This window comes from Phasianus colchicus, chromosome 20 (genome assembly GCF_987193195.1).
Source record: "Phasianus colchicus chromosome 20, bPhaCol1.hap1.1, whole genome shotgun sequence".
Lineage (NCBI taxonomy): Eukaryota > Metazoa > Chordata > Aves > Galliformes > Phasianidae > Phasianus > Phasianus colchicus.
In genome coordinates, this window is record NC_143455.1 from 6457299 (window position 1) to 6474784 (window position 17486).

The 17486-nt window shown below is 52.4% G+C and overlaps 1 long non-coding RNA gene across 10 annotated transcripts in view; it reads left to right on the forward strand.

The window, feature by feature from the left end:
- Positions 1 to 1539: 1539 nt before the first annotated feature.
- Positions 1540 to 17486, forward strand: part of LOC116232485 (uncharacterized) — a 155303-nt gene continuing 139356 nt past the window's right edge. For 3 of the 10 annotated variants that reach the window (XR_016459017.1, XR_016459012.1, XR_016459019.1), the window contains exons 1-2: positions 1542 to 1853; positions 6721 to 7227. This is a non-coding gene — a long non-coding RNA (uncharacterized LOC116232485). Of the gene's footprint in view, positions 1854 to 6720; positions 7228 to 17486 lie in introns of all 10 variants that reach the window. The other 7 variants (XR_016459016.1, XR_016459013.1, XR_016459020.1 and 4 more) reach the window with 4 other exon arrangements.

Genomic DNA, 17486 nt, shown 5'->3' on the forward strand with positions numbered 1-17486 from the left:
ACTGCTTTATTCCAGTGCTTCACCCTATTTCAGTGCATCGTGTGTCCTGTATGCGTATTGTTCTGGAGGCAACAACAGCAGAAAAGGAAGCAAAGCTTCCCAAAGAAGCTACCAAAATGGTAACTTGCCTGGAGAAATCCAGAGCCATCTGAGCAGGTGGTTCTGTGCCACCAAGCTCTCGGTCTTCCTGCTGATGTTGGCCATTCAAAGATGTAACTCCAGTCGAGAAGCCTTCTCATGGACTCCAGTGGACGTTGGGTCTCATCCTACCTGTGGGCACCGTATGGATGCTCCCAGCACATCCTGCCCAGCGGGATGTTACTTTGCTCCAGTTCTAGGTCTGTCTTTCTGTGCATATAGGACCAGGGCTGCTCCCTGGTAGGGCTGCCCCATGAGCAGGGCTGGGCAGGACAATAGGAAGGGACACCTGGGGGCTGCAGGGGCTGCTGCAGTGCCACGCGTAGGAGCTTTTCCCAGCACTGCTCCTTGCTGCTGGTTGCACTCCGCTGCTTGCCAAACAGGTTTTAATTTAGAGAATGCGAGGATGAAAAAGCAGCACAACCCCTCCTCCACAGCATTAAAATTTATATATATTTTCCTTTTAATATACCATAAACGATGACCTTTTACCTCCCTCCGAACGCAGCCAACACAAGCACAACAATGTGATTTGTGCAGCATTTCGGCTGCGGTTTCTTCAAGAAATTCATCTGGTCTCCAAGCAATTAAGGGAAGGGAAGCATTTCCACTCCAGTTTTGGGCCCTGAAAACGTGCCAGGAGGTTTTCCCCCCTCCCTTTTCTCTCCCTCTTTCTCCCTCAGCCCCTTGCTCACTTGTCCTACAACACTCCTGCGGTTTCACTGCTGTGGTTTTCCCTCCTGCAGCAGAGGATGCAGCCCTTTGCAGTGCAGGTGGGATGTTGGCTCCCAGCCCCTGTGCAGCCACTGGCTGGGAGATGGCTCACCCAAACTGAGCCTAATGGGATTTGGAGCAGCATGTGGTCACCCTCCCGACCAACACCTTCTGTACCATTCACCCTCTCCATTGCTTAAAATTTGTCTGCAAAGGGGCTGTGCAGAGCTGTTTGTCCTCCCATTGCCACCTGCCTTCTTGAGGTCTCCTTTGGGGTATTTTTCTGCGCCGTACAAAAATGGGGATTGAATTAAAAGTGCGTGGGGAAGCACACAGCAGAGGGGAGATGCATGGGGAAGGATCCGTCCCACGAGGGCATACAGGGCAGGCTTTGCCTGCATGGAGCCTACTCGCAAGGATGGGCTTTAAATCAGCCCGCACGTCAACAGTACATTTAATTGCTCATTCATCCCACAGATGGGTTAATCATTAATTTAAATTAATAATTGGGCCAATCATTAAACTAAACAATAACTAATACACGGCACAATTGAAACGATCGCTCTCGGTGCTGAGTGCTCGCTGGCGTTACTCATTGACCCGCAGTTTATGGGATGGATCCGCCGGGGGACGGACCGAGGTTCCACCCCCCCCTTCGGACGCACGCATAGACGGAGGAAAAGAGGGAGGGAGGGACGGGGGGAGGCGGCTCCCGGCCCGGGGGAGGAACTACAAGTCCCGTGAAGCAGCGCCGCCCGCCCGCCCGTCGCCAGCGGGGCTTTATAAGCAGGGAAATGGCCCAAACGCCGCAGTCGGAGCATCTCTGTGTGCGGTGGTACGGGCTCTGTTTGGGCAGGGAGCGATAGCGATGCCGGACCGATCCCCTTCCACTCGTATCTCCCCCCTCGAGCATCTCGGGGTCGTCCGTCCCCGCCGGGAGATGTGAGCACGGATGGTTGTGGTGGTGGGGTGATGCGGCGGCTGGGAGGCGGCCCGCTGAGGTAGGCTTCTCGCTTGGGGGTCGGGGAGTGTGGGGTATCGGAAGGGTCCTGGGCATCTCCTCGCGGGGCCCGCTGTGCCTCCGATGTGTTCCGGCCCTGGTTCAGCCGCCTTTGTGTCCGGGTGGCTCCGGGGGCTGCGGCCGGGGGATGCTCCGAGGTTGGGAGCCAAGGGGCTGGGTTGGCAAGGATCTCTGTAAGAAAAACCATGAAGGTATTATCTCTCTCTCTCTCTCTCTCTCTCTTTTTTAAATCATTTTTAAAAGACTTTATAATTTTTTATCTTATGACTTTTCCCTTTTCCCCCCCGTGGGAAAACCTCTGTAGAAAGGCTCTATGCTACAGAGGGACTGCAGTGAGCTGTGGGCAGGTGCCTGGCTGGGGTGAGGGGAGGCCCTGAGGATCCTCAATTCCCCCTTTTCCCCCCCTCTACTGGGGGCCCGGGGCTCTTCCCACCTTCTTGTGCTGTATACATGGAGCTGGGAACACTTGATGAGGGTGGGTGATGCGAGGTATCTGTGATGCACAAGAGCACTTTTGTATGAATGCTGGAAAAACATGAATGACTCCCTTCTTTTGCTCACTACAACAAAAAGACCACACCGGTCTAGACCTGCAACCAATAACACACAAATTAGTGCTGTCTGCTCCTGGGGATGCAGTGCACTGAGGACAACACCAGCCCTTCCAGTTTGAGCCCACTGATCCGTATGGAAGGTGATGGATGCTTGTTTGGGGAGAGGATTTTTGAGGTTACTTTGATATAAACAAGAGGAGCTTTTATTGCCCAGACATTGTTAGTGTGGCTCTCTGCTGGATTGGAATGCATTTCCTCTGAAGGGTTTTGAGATGGGAGGAATTGCTCAGCTCTCCTGCTAATTGAGACATCTTTTTATAATCACAGACCCAGCTGGTGGGATGGAAGCAGGGGGAAGAGGGGGTTGCTGAGTAGTGACTCGGGCATGGGGAAATGCTGCCTGTTTTTAGAAGGGCAGCTTTCGGTTTAGAGGTGTATGTGAGGGCACCTTCCTCCTCCCCAATTCATTCTGTGCTGTCAGACAGGTGATGAGATCATTGATGTCCCAAAGCCATCATGTAAAATTATGGATGGGTGGGAAAATCTGCACACCTCGATCCTCCCACAGATGTGGGGTCACACCTATGCTAATGGGGTGGCAGTGTGGGGCACACGGGGTGTTGCAGTGCTTGGGCTCTCCTTTCTCTAGGGCTTTGGTGCTAATACTGCTTGGACTTGTCTTTCTTATTGTGCTGCTTGTTTGCTGGTTGCTTTCCACGTGCAAATCTCTAAACCAACCCCTCAGGTTTCATTCCATGGGTTGGCAGTAACCTTTCCTGGGGTGCTGTTGAATGGTTGGACCTTCCCAGCCCCCTGACAGCTGGGAGGTAACTTCTTGATGAGAAGAGGGCCTGTAACCCAAAGTGTGAAGTCCCTTTGCAAGCACAGCACTTCCCTCCCCCCCCAAGCCCCCCCCCTTTCATTGGCAGGGGGAAGTTATAGCCACTGTTACAGCCATGGGCATTCCCTTCATGGTGTCTCCTGAGCAGGGAGGGCTGTGCTGCAGGAGTTGAGTCTCTGCAAGGCATGGGGAAGCTGCTGGGCATGGGATGTGCTGTGCTGCTGGCAGCCACCTGTGGGTTTGGTGGTGATTGGGATGTTGGTGCCACAGCTGCCTCTGTTGCCAGCACTGATTTACTGGCTCAGATCTTTCTACCTGCAGCAATGGGGAGGTAGAAGCTATGGTGGAAGTGACCTAAATGGTTTAAACCCACAGATCTCCTGGGCTTTGCTTGTACCAAGCCCCCAAGGTTCACCCTGCAGCCTGGGGAAGGCAGCTTCACCTTTTGAGTATGGAAGAAGAGAGCTGCCCTGAACCAGAGAGGATTGGCAGTCACAGTCATTTGTAGGGGATGTAAGCAGCTGGATGATTAGCTATAAATTAAACTGTGGGTTTAGTATTTAGAGCAGCTCATGTGTACCTGACTGCCTCAGTGTAATGCAGCTAGAGAGGGCTCAGAGGACACTGGGACCTGAGACAAATACCTCTGAATGTAGTGAAGAACAGCAATGAAATATGGGAGCCTGGGCTCTGAGATGCTCTGAGGGCTGGACATGGCCGTGTGTTCCTCTTTTGTTTGGTTTCAAACACATTTAATGTAGGAGCATTGCCTCTCCTCAGTGGGATGGGTGTTTCCTAACAGCAATTGGCTCATCTTTACCAGAGGGTTTGAGATGGGCTTTTCTGTCCAGGAACTCTTCTCTATACGAAGTGATCCAAGTGCCTTCGGTGCTGGGAGATCAGATGTCTCAGGCCCCAGACAATGGGGGGATAAGGCAGCAGCACAATGCAGCTCACTGGGGGCTCTCCTGTTTGACCTTCGAGTAGAAGGGAAAAGCAACAAAAGGGAGGGTAAGGAAAGCAGGGTGCTTTGCCAGTTACCACGGCTGGCCAGAAAGTTATAATGGCATTACAAAGGGCAGCCTTGTTCAGAGTGGCTTATTTCATCAGAAAGATGAATTTAAAATAATAAAAGGGCAAATGCTGGCGTAAAGTCCCCTCTGTTAGTGTAAACACTGCAGGAAAACCCTTTTATTAGGGACTTAAAGGAGGTAGTAAATACTGTTGGGTTTTGATGAGAACTCTTAACACAGGATTAGGGTTTACGGGGCGTTACCATATTAGCCCCTGGGGACAGAGCTGGGTTTCGTGTGGCTTCGTGTCCTGCTCTGCTTTTAGTGCTTTGTTTTCCCCCCTTTTCCTGCTGGTTTTCCCTTCCTGTGGCAGCAGGCAATGCAGCTGGAGGGTTAAAACCCAAGCCTTGAAATAAATGTTTGATTCCCTGGGTGGTTATGCAGCTTTCCAGCAGAAATAGAGCCCAGCCCAGGATGGGTTTTAAATTGGGACAGGCTCTCTGAAGGCCCTTCTTGCCCCTGGAGCTGTCAATGGTCTGGTATAGCTGCAGCAGAACTGCCCGTGCTCTCACAGAAGGCAGTGCCCAGTGATGGCTCTCAGTGGAGCTCAGTCTAAGACAACTCCTAATGCACTGTGACAGCAGGTTGCTGCGTGGTGCATGCTACTGCATGGAGGCTTTGGGTTGGGAAGAATGCTGCAGGGAACATTCCTTTGGGATATGTGTTAAATACTGGTTTTTGGCAGGTGGAACTCTCCTGCTCATCTTCCCATGCAGATGAGCTCAGTGCTGGGGTTGGCTCATCCCTGGGTAGGCAGCACCTATGGGAGGGAGATGAGCAGCACCTGGGTGCTGCTGACACCAAGAGGCAGCTTGGCTCACTCAGAGCTCCGTGCCCAAATGCCTATTGGTGGCAAATAGGCTTAAGGAATGAAGCTGGCAGTGGCTTTTCTGTGTTTCCAAGACAGGAAAACCCTGCTTGGCTGCTCCTGGGAGCCCCCCAGCAGAGCCTGTGGCCGAGTGCTGGCACCTCAATGAACAGCAGGAAAGGCTGGTGGCTATGGACAAATCTTGCTTGCAGGGGGGGTTGTTCTCCATCAGCCTGCTTTGTGGCCAGCTGCAGCTTTGTAACATGCTTTATTTGGAGCACATGGTGCCAGCATCTCCTCTTTCCTGCATGTTGAAGGAGGGCATGGTGTCACCCTCTGGGGGGACAGTGATGAGCAAGGCTAATTTTGGGGTGGAAAAGCAGCCACATTTGGGTTGTGGGTGGTGCTGCAGTGCAGCCTGCAGGTGTGTGCACTGAGCATCCTGCTCAGACACAGGGCAGCAAGAGCTGGATGTGGGCACTGCAAGTGTTTGGCATACATGTGTTTGATGCAAACACTGAATTTTGCTGTGAGTAGAATTACCTGGAGCTCACCAGCCAAGCTGCAGTGGCATCACAGCTCCCTTGGAAAAAAGGAACCGGGTGGTGACGGTGGCCCCAGGTCCTGTGTGTCCCAATGGCAAACATCACATCTGCCCAGCTGAGGGGGAGGGAGGGCTTCCAGTTCAACAGCCTAGATGGGAAATAATGATCCCTTTTCTATAGCTTCTCCAATTGTTCCCCAAAATCCTTTTTAAAGGGAGGAAAGTTCCTTCCTTCCTTTCAGCTCCCGGTATCTTTAAGAATTCACTCTATTGTGGCCCAGGACAGAGACCCTTCTATGAGGGCTGCATAGGCAACTCTTCAGAGGCCCCCTCCCCTGTGCCCCCCCGCCCCATCCCAACAAACCCCCATTCTCCTCTGAAGAGGGTCCCTCTGTCTAACGCCAAGTAACTCTTAAGGGTAGCATTTATCCTCGGGCACTCAGCGCACAAAGAGTGCTGGAGTGTCAAATAAACTCACTCCAGCCTGCAAAGAGAAGAGGAAGAAAATACAAAACCCCCTTTATTTCCACCCCTGCAGGGAAACAAATACGGACTTTGTGCTGGAGAGCAGCAGCGCCCTAACGAAGCGGGGCAGTCCCAGTGTATCCCCATAAAGTGCTGTGCATGCACACATGCTGTAGTGCTTGTGAGCGTGGAGCCATCAATCAGACAAGTGCTAAATCAAAATCCCTCTTATGGAATCCTGTGTGCTGCAGTGACAGCGTTCCAGTGACTTCTATTTGCTTTTGAGGGTGGAAGATGCTGCGTCCCCTGCCAAGGGACAGTGGGTTCTGTGTGATTTCCAGCTGAGCAGACCCACAGGAGGGCTCAGCACATCTGCTGCAGTGCTCATTTCATCAGGGCATCCTTGCAGTGGGGGAATTCTGCTCCCTGCCCCACTGCAGGGTGCATGGCCGTGTTGTCCTGCTGAGAAATTGTCCTCCTTCTGTGGCCGGGTTGTTTCCTGTGTGTCGGACCTGCTGCAGGTCACTGCTGTTCCTTCATCCTGACACGTGTTTCTCTGCAGGTTTTGGTAACTGCCATCCTGATGGGCAGATGGATGTGATGGCTGTTGGAGTGTCCTTTGTACCTGGAAGAGAGAAGGCACAATCAGCCTGACCGTGTGTGGGTTTGGGACTTTTCCCCCTTGGCCAAGCAAGGAGGATTTATCCTGATGTCTTCTGTCTGTTGGGATCTCACATCTGGAGCCCTCTTGGACTGCTGTGGGTTTTGGATGCACCCTTCTGCCCATAGCTGGAAATGCGCGCTGCTGCCAGGTGGCCACAGACACCTGCTCCTCTAAATCTGCTGGATTATTTCTTTTGGCATCGCTCAGCCAGCATGGCAGCTTTTCCTCAACTCGTGCGACTGCCTTTGGTGTTTGAGATCACCTGACTTACAAATGTAGAAAGCTGCAGTTGCAGCTCAGCGCTGCAGACACCTCTCCTTTTTGGGCTACTATTTCTCAGCATTGCAGCACTCTGGGAGAAGACCACATCCATACACACGCGTGGGAATATCCTGCTGCTCTGAGGTGAGTCAAGGATTTGATTTCCTTCTTTTTTAAGATATTTTTTCCTCCATTTTTGGGAAACGATGCGAGACTTAGTTACCTCTACTCCAGGAGCAATGGAGTAGATAGAGGTTTGCTTTGGAAAGCTAACATGGCTTTCATCTCCTACTTCAGTGATCTTTTTAGCACTGTCTGAGCCTGAAATCTCGTGCTTTCTTTCTGAGGTTACTGCAGAATAATGGACAAAGGAGTGGGAGTGCAGCATCCCGCAGGCAGGCTTCTCTTTCTTTCCCTGGAAAGGAGGAACCCTGCTGGCTTGCTGTGCTTGTAAGTGTGTCATAGCGGGTGGTGGGAGATGTGGGGTGGGCAGGGGGGCTCCCACTTGTGAGGCTTATTGGGAACAGTGTGGGGCTCATCTCAAGGGGGGGAGCGAGTGCAGGGAGGTGAGCTGTGAGTGAGTGGGCAGAGGGAGGTGAGCTGTAAGCCTCCTTGAAACAGCAAATCCACTTTGGGGAAGGCAGGGGAATGCTGGAAAATGATGCCAGGCCTTTGGTGTGTGTTTTGATTTTTCCTATGGGCGGGTTGGTGTCGGCAGTGACATCAGCAGGATGCTGAGATGTGCCCAAGGGGCTCTGCGGGAGGAGCTGTGGATGGGGAATTAACACAGGGATTCTGGCTTGGGTGAGCTGGTGACTGTTGTGCTGGGGGAGAGGGGCTTCTCCTGCTGTCCTGGAGAGCATTTCCTGGGGCTTTGTGCCCCAAAGCACTTCAGACTCCTGTGCCATCTCTCACGGACCTTTGCTTGGGCCCTGGTCCAGCCTTCTGTGCTGCCCATTGCCAAGAGGGGAATGCAGTTATTTTGTTTTTTGGCTTTCCTCTGAGACTGACCCACTGATAGAACATAACTTTCATGGTCCACATGTGCTCTGGGGAGGATGTTCCCCTTTAGTCCCTGTTTACTGCACAGGCTTTAAGCCTGCAGGTGCTCTGTTGCTTTGAGCTGAGGTGGATCCCATTTATTTCTGGGGCATAGAGCAGAAATGGCTTTCTTGAGATGATGCTGTGGTTCACTCTGCCTAGGCTGCTTTCTGTCATGTGTTTTCCTCTGAAGTGAGCTTTGGTGTGGGAGAATAAAGCTGAGAAATGTGATGAACAAAGGGAAAATTGCTGCTGTGAAAAACTTCTTAAAATAAAGTACGTTTCTGTTTTGGGTTAGAGCTCATCTGTTACTGCTTGTTGGTGCTCAGTCAGGCCAAAAGTCTGATGCAGGCTGATGGGAGTGAGGTCTGTGCTGGTGTCTATTCAGGGGCAGTGCAGCTGTGTGTTCTGCAGCAGCTGAGCAGTTTTCTGCACCAGTGTGGATGAAGGGAAACAGGAGATATAAAGATGCTGTTCTTTTTTTGCCTGAATGCAAATACAGGAGAGGATGTGGTGTGTCCTCCCCAGAGACAGCTCTGCCAGCTGGATGCTTTTCAGTATGGATGGAGAAGGCAAATGCAAACCTGAAGAGGCATCTGGCTCATGCTCACTTTGCACTGCTCACACCCAGCTATCTGAGCAGAGCTGGGATGTTCCCAGCTCAGATGTTTTCAATTCCTCTGTTGGCATCTGACTGGTGCTGTTACGTAGCTCTGTCTCTTCCCAGAGCCTTGTGGTTGTGGTTTTCCCAATGAGCATCTGAATGTACCAAGCACTTGAGTTTATCTCCTTGCAACACGAGTCCTTTGGTTCCTGTCCCTGAACTACAGGGAGAGGGGATGATATCACACATTTGCGTTTGTTGGTATTACAGCAGCTTGAGACCAGAGCTCCTTGGGGTAAGGCAAGGCAGAGACTCCACCCCAAACAAGTGTAATGCAGCTTGGATCTCTAACAGCTTGTGCAATAAGGGTCCAGGCTGGTATTTCTGGCTTTGCTTTGCTATCTTCAGCTGTTTGAGAGGTGAACTGTAAATGAGGATCTCCACTAGCGGCTTGGCTGCTCTCTCCACTTGTGTAAAAGCAATGCACCAAGCCCTGCTTTCTCTTTGGGTGTCACTCTCCTGAGACACTGCATGTCTCGATGGCTGTCAGTTCTGTCTGGTATTGCACTCCCTGGGAATTGCAGGAAGACTTAACCGGGATCTCCCTACAGAGAACCTTACCTCCGCTTGCAAGCAGTAAAAACTCATAGACGTTGCTTAAGTCGCAAAACCCCATCACTCTTTTCGGTCTGCTAACGACTCCTTGCGGCGGAGATAACTCAGAACCTTTCCCAGCTGCCGTCGTTCAGATCCGTCCCCGGGCGGAGCGGCACAACGGGGTCGATCCGGGGCCGCGCTGCCACCTGGCGGCCGCGTTGGGCCGGGCTGCGCCGCGCTGTGCGCCCGGCGGGGCGATGGGCGCTGGTTAGCAAGGTCTGCCAGACCTTCTGCGCAAGGCTGAGAAAAAAACGAATTCTGCAGTTCCTTCCGGCTGAATGGCTCTGAGTGTGGGCTGCTGGGCTCCAGCGTCCTCAGCTGTGCCTCTGTCTGCTGGGATTACGAGGACCAAAGTGGGCATCCTCGTGTGCTGTAAGCTGTGGTGTGGCTTCTAGGATGGACTGGGAGGAATGGAGAAGAGAGAGTAAGTGGGGTGTGTGTGTCACCACAGATTATTATTCTGGGTGAACTGTTGTGGGGGAATCTGTGTAGGTTTAGGTTGCCAGAGCATTTTTGGGTGCTTCACATAGTGAAAGAGAAGAGAGTGGCTGTGGAAAGGATGCTGTAGCTGCAGAATGCAATTGTGACCATGGCAAGGGAAGGGCAGAAAAGAAAAGTGTTTAGAAGTGCACCTTAGAAATGTGTTTGGACAAAGCTGAATCTCCATTCACAACAAACACTTCCGTTCCACTTCCCTCAATGGAACTAAGTCCAAAGAAATAAAAAGTTAAGAGTGAATACAAACAGTAACTCTTTCTGATGCTCATCAGTGCTTTGGGTGTGACAGATGGGAGGATTTCTCTCTGTTTCTCTTCATCAGATATCTCCTCTTGGCTTTGATTAGGAAGTTTGGTGCTGCTATTGCTGAAGCACAGCTGTTAGCTTTGCAAGGAGCTGCTGTTGCTGCAGATTCAGGTGGTGATTGCCCAGATTCAGGGAGGGCCAGGACATGGATCCCAGCAGGGCAGTCCCTGCCCTGTGCCTGAGCATCTGGAGAACATCCCTGGAGCACTCTTGGTCCTTTCTTTTCCGCTTCTCCTGTAAATACCTGCAGGAAGTGGTGGGGGCCCTTGACTACCCATGAGGAGCACGGATTGGTGCAAGAACACGGAGCTGTCAATGCAGGAGGAGCCTTGCTCTCCTCCGAGATGTTCACTGGCAAAGCAACAGGGAGATGGGTAATTACAAGAAGGGGGGAAAAAAAAATACTCGCGAACCTCGTGTCGTCTGCTCCCTGCAAATGCCAGTGATGCCCTCCTCCCAGCTGGAGGGGAACACGTGCCGGGCGATGTGAGCGGTGCAGAGCAGCGATGACCGCTAGGTGGCGCTGTAGCTCAGGCCGCCGGGTGGCGCTGACGTTGTGCCGCTTGGTGGCGCTGTGGCTCCGCCGGTGGCGGACTTCGCTGTCCTCGGGCTCGGAGCCGCGGGGTGGATCGCAGCGCTTTGGGTGTCTGCCCTCCTGCTCCCCGAAGTGCTGCGAAGCTGTTCTGGCAATTGGATACAGATAGAGAAGAGGTGGCAAACGGCTTGTTGCAGTGCAGGAGAAGAGGAAGGCTGGATAGGACTAGGAGCGTCGTTGTGCCCCGTGCTGGCTCAGGCATGGTGTATGGCACGGTGGCTCCCAGGGAGTGCTGGGCTGGTGGCTGACCCGGTGCTGGGTGGTGTTTTGGGGTTTGAACTGAATCCCTCACGAGTTTGAGTGTGTGCAAGTACCCAAACAGGCTGTGCAAGGCCCACGTCTCTGCTTCCTTTGCCCAGGTTTTTGAGGCAGCCAAATTCACAGGCGGTGAATTTGATGGCAGTGCAGGATGGGGCTGGGGAGCGATCAGATTTGGGGGGAGGGTTATAAGTGTGACCTCTATGGATCTGGCTTCAGCCAAAACCAATTGACACGTACAGCTTAATAGATTTGTCTGAAAAGCTTCAGCAGAGCCATTCCTTTGGTGTTGTCTTGAGCTGAGCAGGCCCCCACCTCCAGCACTCCTGGAGCTGATGCAGGGAGGGTTTGATGTGCTGCTTCCCACCTCCCCAAAAATACATTAGGAAAGCTGCTGCTCTGCTGTCCCTAACTTCTGTGGCCTGACTTCCTCAGGTGAAGAAGGGCTGGGAGTGCTGACTGGCTCAGCATTTCCACATTGTGCTGTCTGGAAGCGGGTGAATAATTACAGGATAAAGCAGCGTGTTTGGCTGCCTCAAAAAGCACTACCAGATCAGTTCCAGACTGCTTGGTCGGCACCATTCACATTGAAAGATTTTACTGTCCAGGCTGCCTCCTCCATAGCTGGAGCCAATGGCAGATTCCACTGGGGCTACCAGCCTGGAGCCGGGTTTCCATGGTAAATGCATTTGGGTAGTGCGCTGCTTCCCAAAAACTCTGGGCTTTTTGTGCCATGAGTGTCACAGCTTGTCCATGGTGGCTGCAGGAGGGCTGCCTGGTGGGACGGCTGTTGAGCTGGGATGCTCTAAAAGCCACCAACAGCTGGAAGCTGTACCCTCAAGTCAATGAGTGGTCGTGTCCTGCTCTGCATGGCAGCGATGGGAGCCCTGTGCTGGGCACCCCCTGGCACTCTGCCCTCACATCTATCCATTGCCTTGTGGGGAAACTTATGCAAGGGAACACAGTGAGCTAGATGCTTTCCTACGGCAAAGGAGGTTCTGAGGTGTTCATCTGCCCCACAAAGACACCTCGATGTGCTGGGAGCTGTGCTGCACCGTGCTCCTTTGGAATTCTCTTCTCCTGATACGTTCAGCAAACAAAACCGCCTGCTTTGTATCCTCCTCTGCTTTCCTTCCCCACGCAGAAGGGGAGGGAGAAAAATGACTAAAATATTTTCTTGCAACAAAAGGCTGAGGGTGAATCTGGATCAGCCGTTTGGATCCATCTGAGGCCAAATCTCCAGGGTTCTCAGCGGAGGAATTAAAACACTGAGGCTTTCTCTTTTCTTCAGAAGAACAAACAGGAGCGGTTACCACTTCCTCTCGCTCATAAACAAAACCAGTCCGACGTCTCCAGGAGAAACCCTGCCAAGAGACTTTCCTTCCTAATTGTTTGATATTTCTTCAGCTCTGATTAGTATTCACAAGTGCCTGGTGCACGTGGGAGGTTCCAGCAGCAGGTTGGGGATTTTGCTTCAGTCGGAACCCGCTCTCTTTTTTTCCAGCCCATGCCCTCCTCATCCGTTCCTCTCCCTCCCTCTGTTCTTTCTGTTGTTTCCCTTCACCTGCCATACTTGGCTTCATCCAGGGCTTTTGTTGTTGTTGTCTCTTGGCCACCGACCTCCATGGTTTTGTCCTTTTGAAGTTTTTCTGGATCTGCAGCAACTGCACCAATCTTCAGCAGCTCCTTTTCTTCCCTTTCAGTCCTCTCTGTGCCCTGGGGAAGGAGCTCTGCTTGGAGCAGCTGCAGGAGCAGCCACCTTTCATTGGGGGAAAGGGCAGATTGCACCAAACTTTGGTAAACACCAAATAAATGTGAAGAGGGTGTAACTGACCAATGCTTAGCTGATGTCTGCAGTCTGAGGCTGCAGCAGCAGAGCTGCCCACCTGCCTACAGCAATGCTTCCTCCTTTAACCTTAGATGAAGCCCTTCCCATGGAAGGATGGGGCTCCAGGTGCCCTTGGAGGTCCGTGCAGGGGTCCTGCCTGGCAATTGGCAGCACCTGATGGAGACAGACTGGGGGGAACAGGGAGAAGCAGTTCACACTTTACCTCCAACCTTTTCCCCCCACCTCAGCATGGGCTACGCCTGCTGCCAATGCTCTGGTTGGAGGAGGAGGACTTGCTGCTCTGGTGCTGTTTTTCCAAGTTAGTTATTGTGCAGAGCTTTCCCAAATCTCCGCTTTGTGGCTGGGTTTTAATATGTGACATTGTTCCGAGTTCTGTTCTTGCATCATGTGCTGGAGATTAGGAAATCAGTAGCGATAATAAATATCGCTGAATGAGTGGGTGTGGGCAAAAGGAACGGAGAAGAAAATGATTTAAAGGGGAAGGAGAACTCTGAGCACCCTCTGCAGAGCTTTCTGCAGGGATGAGCTGAGCTTTTACAACCTCTTCTGCAGGAGTTGTGGCAAAGCAACTTGTTTTGAGTATATGTGTTTGGAAATGCCCATCTGGGATGCAGATGTGGTTCACTTGAGCATCCTTGCAAGGGATGGTTCCAGCCTGGTGGAGGTGTGCTGGTGAAACCTCGAGGTACCCAGCCCTTGTGCTGCTGCTTTGGGAAGTGGTTTGGTGCCTGGTGTGTGCTTTGGGAACACGCAGCTCTGTGACTCAGCTTGAATTTCTTGATTGCCAAAGCAGCTCCATGTTGTGGTGTTCTCACGCTTTGTGCCGTGGGATTGAAGTGTTGTGCAAAGCACTGGTGGATGCAGCCTCCTTTGTGGGCATAGCAGTGGCCCCTTTTCAGTTTCTCAAGAGGGGAAACTGAGGCTCTGTGAGATGAAGCTACTTGTCCAAAGTCATGGAGGAAAGTGATGGCTGAGCACAGGGCCTGAGGAGCTGCACCTTTGGTGTCCTAGGAGCTGTGGGCTCAGCTGGGATGCTTGGTCTGCATTTCCATCTGTGCAGTAGAAGCTGAAGCACACCCCTCTATTTCTCATGGCAAACAAAAATGAAATGATAAACATGCAAAATGCCCATAGGAGGCAGTGGCTGCAGTTTTCTCCAGTAGCTTCAACTTGCTTGGCTGCCTGTTCTGCCCCTTGTCTGCCTGATGCCATGACCTTGGCTGCTTCTCTTGCTCTGGGTGCTGCCAATATCCCTGGGTGCAGTGTTCCCCTCTGAAGAGCCATGCACCCCTTATTGCTGGGGTAGAGGACAGCAAAGGAGCTCAGCTGGGGCAGTTTGGGTGCAGTTCCTTGCACAGCTCCATGCTTGGTTCATTCCAAGCTCTCATTGCTGCTCAAAAACTGGGCTAGCAATGTTCCTGTGGAGCAGGAAGGTATGATCCCCTTTTTTGCAGAAGGAAGGGCAGCTTGTACAGCACGGAAGGATTAGGAATGGGATTTCCTAAAGCCTCCTGATTAAGAACACTGGGACTTGCAAGTCACTTAAGTTACTCAAGAGTCCATGTGCAAAATCTCTGGCTGGAGCAAAGCATCGTGTCATGTCTTATGACAGTCCAGTGCATCCAAGCTCTTCCTCAGAACACTGAGGCACTGTGATGATTACGAAGCCATTAAGGTGCTTGTTTTTGGAGCACCACTTTTTCCTCTCTGATTTCCACCTGGCAGGGTTTCCTGTCTCTCTTTTCCCCTCTGTTTTTCCTGCTGCTTGCCCAGACACTGAGCTGGGAAGAGGTGATGGGATGTGATAAGCAAATGCCTGAAAATGAAGTTCAGGCACAGGTGTAGCTGAATGGGGAGCAGGTTCCCTCACTGTAGCATCTGGGAAGTGCTTTGCCTTTGGGGCACTGAGCACATCTGAGGATGGGTGGCCCAGTCTGTCACTTCAGGTTCAACTTTTTGTCCTGTAGTCTTGATGGGACTGTGCAAAAAGAAGCAGCTGCTGCTGGCAGCACTGGAATGGAGCACCTGGCAAATAACTGCAGTCTGTATGGTTATACCAAAGCAGATGGACAGCTGAGAGCAGTGCTGCTGGGGCATCTCCCATCCGATGCTCAGGTTGGCTGCATAAGGGCTGTGTTTTGTTTCTATGTTCTTTGGCATCCCTTGCAGCACTTGGAAAAGGGATGCCGTGATGTCAGTACAGGTAGAATGAGCTCTGTTCTGACCTCCCCTTCTTGGCCCAGGCTCATCCGGATGCTCATAAAACCTGCTTTCTGCAGCTCCTGAAACTTGTTCCAAAGAGGTTTTGGCTGGTTTGGGGAGCTGTGAGCATTTGCAGGATGACAGGGTGTAGTGGCTGCAGGGTGAGAGCTGCAGGGAGCTTCCCACCCTCTGTGCAAAGCCCTCTCAGTGCCCTTCTGCTGCAGCCCTGCCCAGCTGCTTGCTCAGCCCCTGCCCTGTTTACAGAAAGGAGTTCAGCTGCTTGCTGCTTCCCTCCAGCCCTGCAATGGGCAACCCAAAGTGAGGGCAGAGAGCTCTTATAATGGATCTGAATAGAGATGCCTTGCTCTTCAAACATGCTGAGGCCAGCCAAGAGCATCCTTGATAGGATGCAGGTGGAAGAGGATGGGACCAGCTGCTGGGAAGGAGCTGGGTGAGCACTGGGATCCCACCAGGAGCCCCCTTGGAGCACAGCCTGGTGCTGTGGGACCGTGGGTTCTTCCAGTGGGAGCTGTGTGAGCCACATCTGATGGGGTTGCTCTGTTTTCTGCTCTTCCTGAACACCTCTGCAGAGCTGATGGCCGCCCTGCAGCAGGGAGCCCTGCTTGTGCAGAGTGGTGCTAACAGAGGATTAATGGTTAATCGCTTGTTCATGGAGGGTTATAAACAACCTGTCGGGCTCTTTAACACCTTTTGCTGATGTGCTCATTGCCCTTCATAACACATTCCTGTCTGTCTGATGCAACCTTGTAACCTCTATTAATCACTCGTTAGCTCCTGCCGCCCAACACGACTTGGGTGGTGCTCAGCAGCCCGTGCTCCTCACCTGTGGGTCAGGATTTCCAAAGTGCTCGTGGGACCCAGCAAGGGAGGAGGGAAGGTGGACCTGAGAGGCTCACACTCAATGCTGCATCATGGATGGAGCCTGCTGGGGATGCAGGAGCTGCTGAAAGAGGTTTCTGGGCAGGTGTGGAGGAAGCCTTCTGTGTTGGCCCCGTTGAGTAAATGAGGATGCAGTGCTGGAGGTCCATGAAGTAGCTGTGAGAGGTTGGCTGCTGTGCTCTGCCCTGCTGCTGTTTGGGATGTGGCATTGCCTGTCCTGCCTGGCTGAGCAAACACTGCTGGGATATTACCTGTCTGTTAACCTGTCAGCTTTGGTTTGTAGCTCCGTTTAATCTTTGCTGGTGGAATTTCCCCTGCAGTTTCTGCCTCCTCCCCGCTGCCCCTTCCCACGATTGGGGCAATTAAATATTGTCTGAGTCCTGTCGCTTAATGGCCCACTTGTTTGCTAACGGGAGATAACCTGATGTTTGCTCTCTGCAGACCAAGGACGTGGGCAGCTCGTGCCCAGACAGGGCATGTGACCGAGCCCTGGGGTGACACCACAGCGGGTTGGTCCCTGGGGATGGATGGCAGAGTTCTTCCCACGGGTCCCAGCCAGCACCTGCTGCTGGCATTGGGAAGGGATGTGCCTGTAGCAGCCTGTCTTGTCAGATGGGGCTCTGTTACTGTGGGGCACTGGCACAGCTGCCCAGGGGGTGGTGGGGTCACCATCCCTGGAGGTGCTCCAGAACTGTGGGGATGTGGCACTGAGGGATGTGGTTATGGGCACGGTAGGATGGGTTGAGGTTGGGCTTGGGGATCTTAGAGGTCTTTTTCAACCTTACTGATCCTATGATTCTAAGCTGTATTATTTGGTTGAAGCATGAGGCTGTTGGGGAGCTGCTGTGCTCCTGGGGGCTGTTTAAAGTGCTCTGTGCTTGGGCGGCATGGAGAGGTCTGCAGAGCTGCTGCTTTGAGCTAAAGGAAAGGGAGTCTGAAGTCCTGGAGGCCCAGGCTCAGCCTGCCCAGGAGGTGGGGTTTCCCTTGCAGAGGGTTTGGGATCCTGCTGGCACAATGATCCATATATGTGTTGGATTCAGTACTTATTTAAAGCTGTCTGTGGAAGCCAACCTTCTTAAGCCAGAAACAAAGTTTTCTAGTGGAAAAGCTCAGAAGGAAGAAAACTCCCAAACTGTGTTTTCTGAATACTCTTTAATTTTAGAGCTTAGAAGTCCAATTCCTGCATTTCTCCAAGGTTACCGTGAGCACGGTTATAAATTAAAATTGCTGCAGAACGCAGTGCTGCTGCCAGAGCTCTCCAAGTCTGGATGACGCTTGGCTGCAGATGTCCTTGCTTCACCTTTCTGCAGAAAAGAGAGGAAAGCGTTCACACTTGGCTGGAGAAAAGCATGTAAAGAAGTGAAGGAGGACTGCCCTGCAAAACCCATCACGTAGGCGTGAGTGCGGCGCTGGGGCTGAGCTCAGTAAGAGGCAGTGATGGCACTGAGGCACCGTTTGGCATGCAGCATCTCGGTGTGTCCTAGCGTGGATGT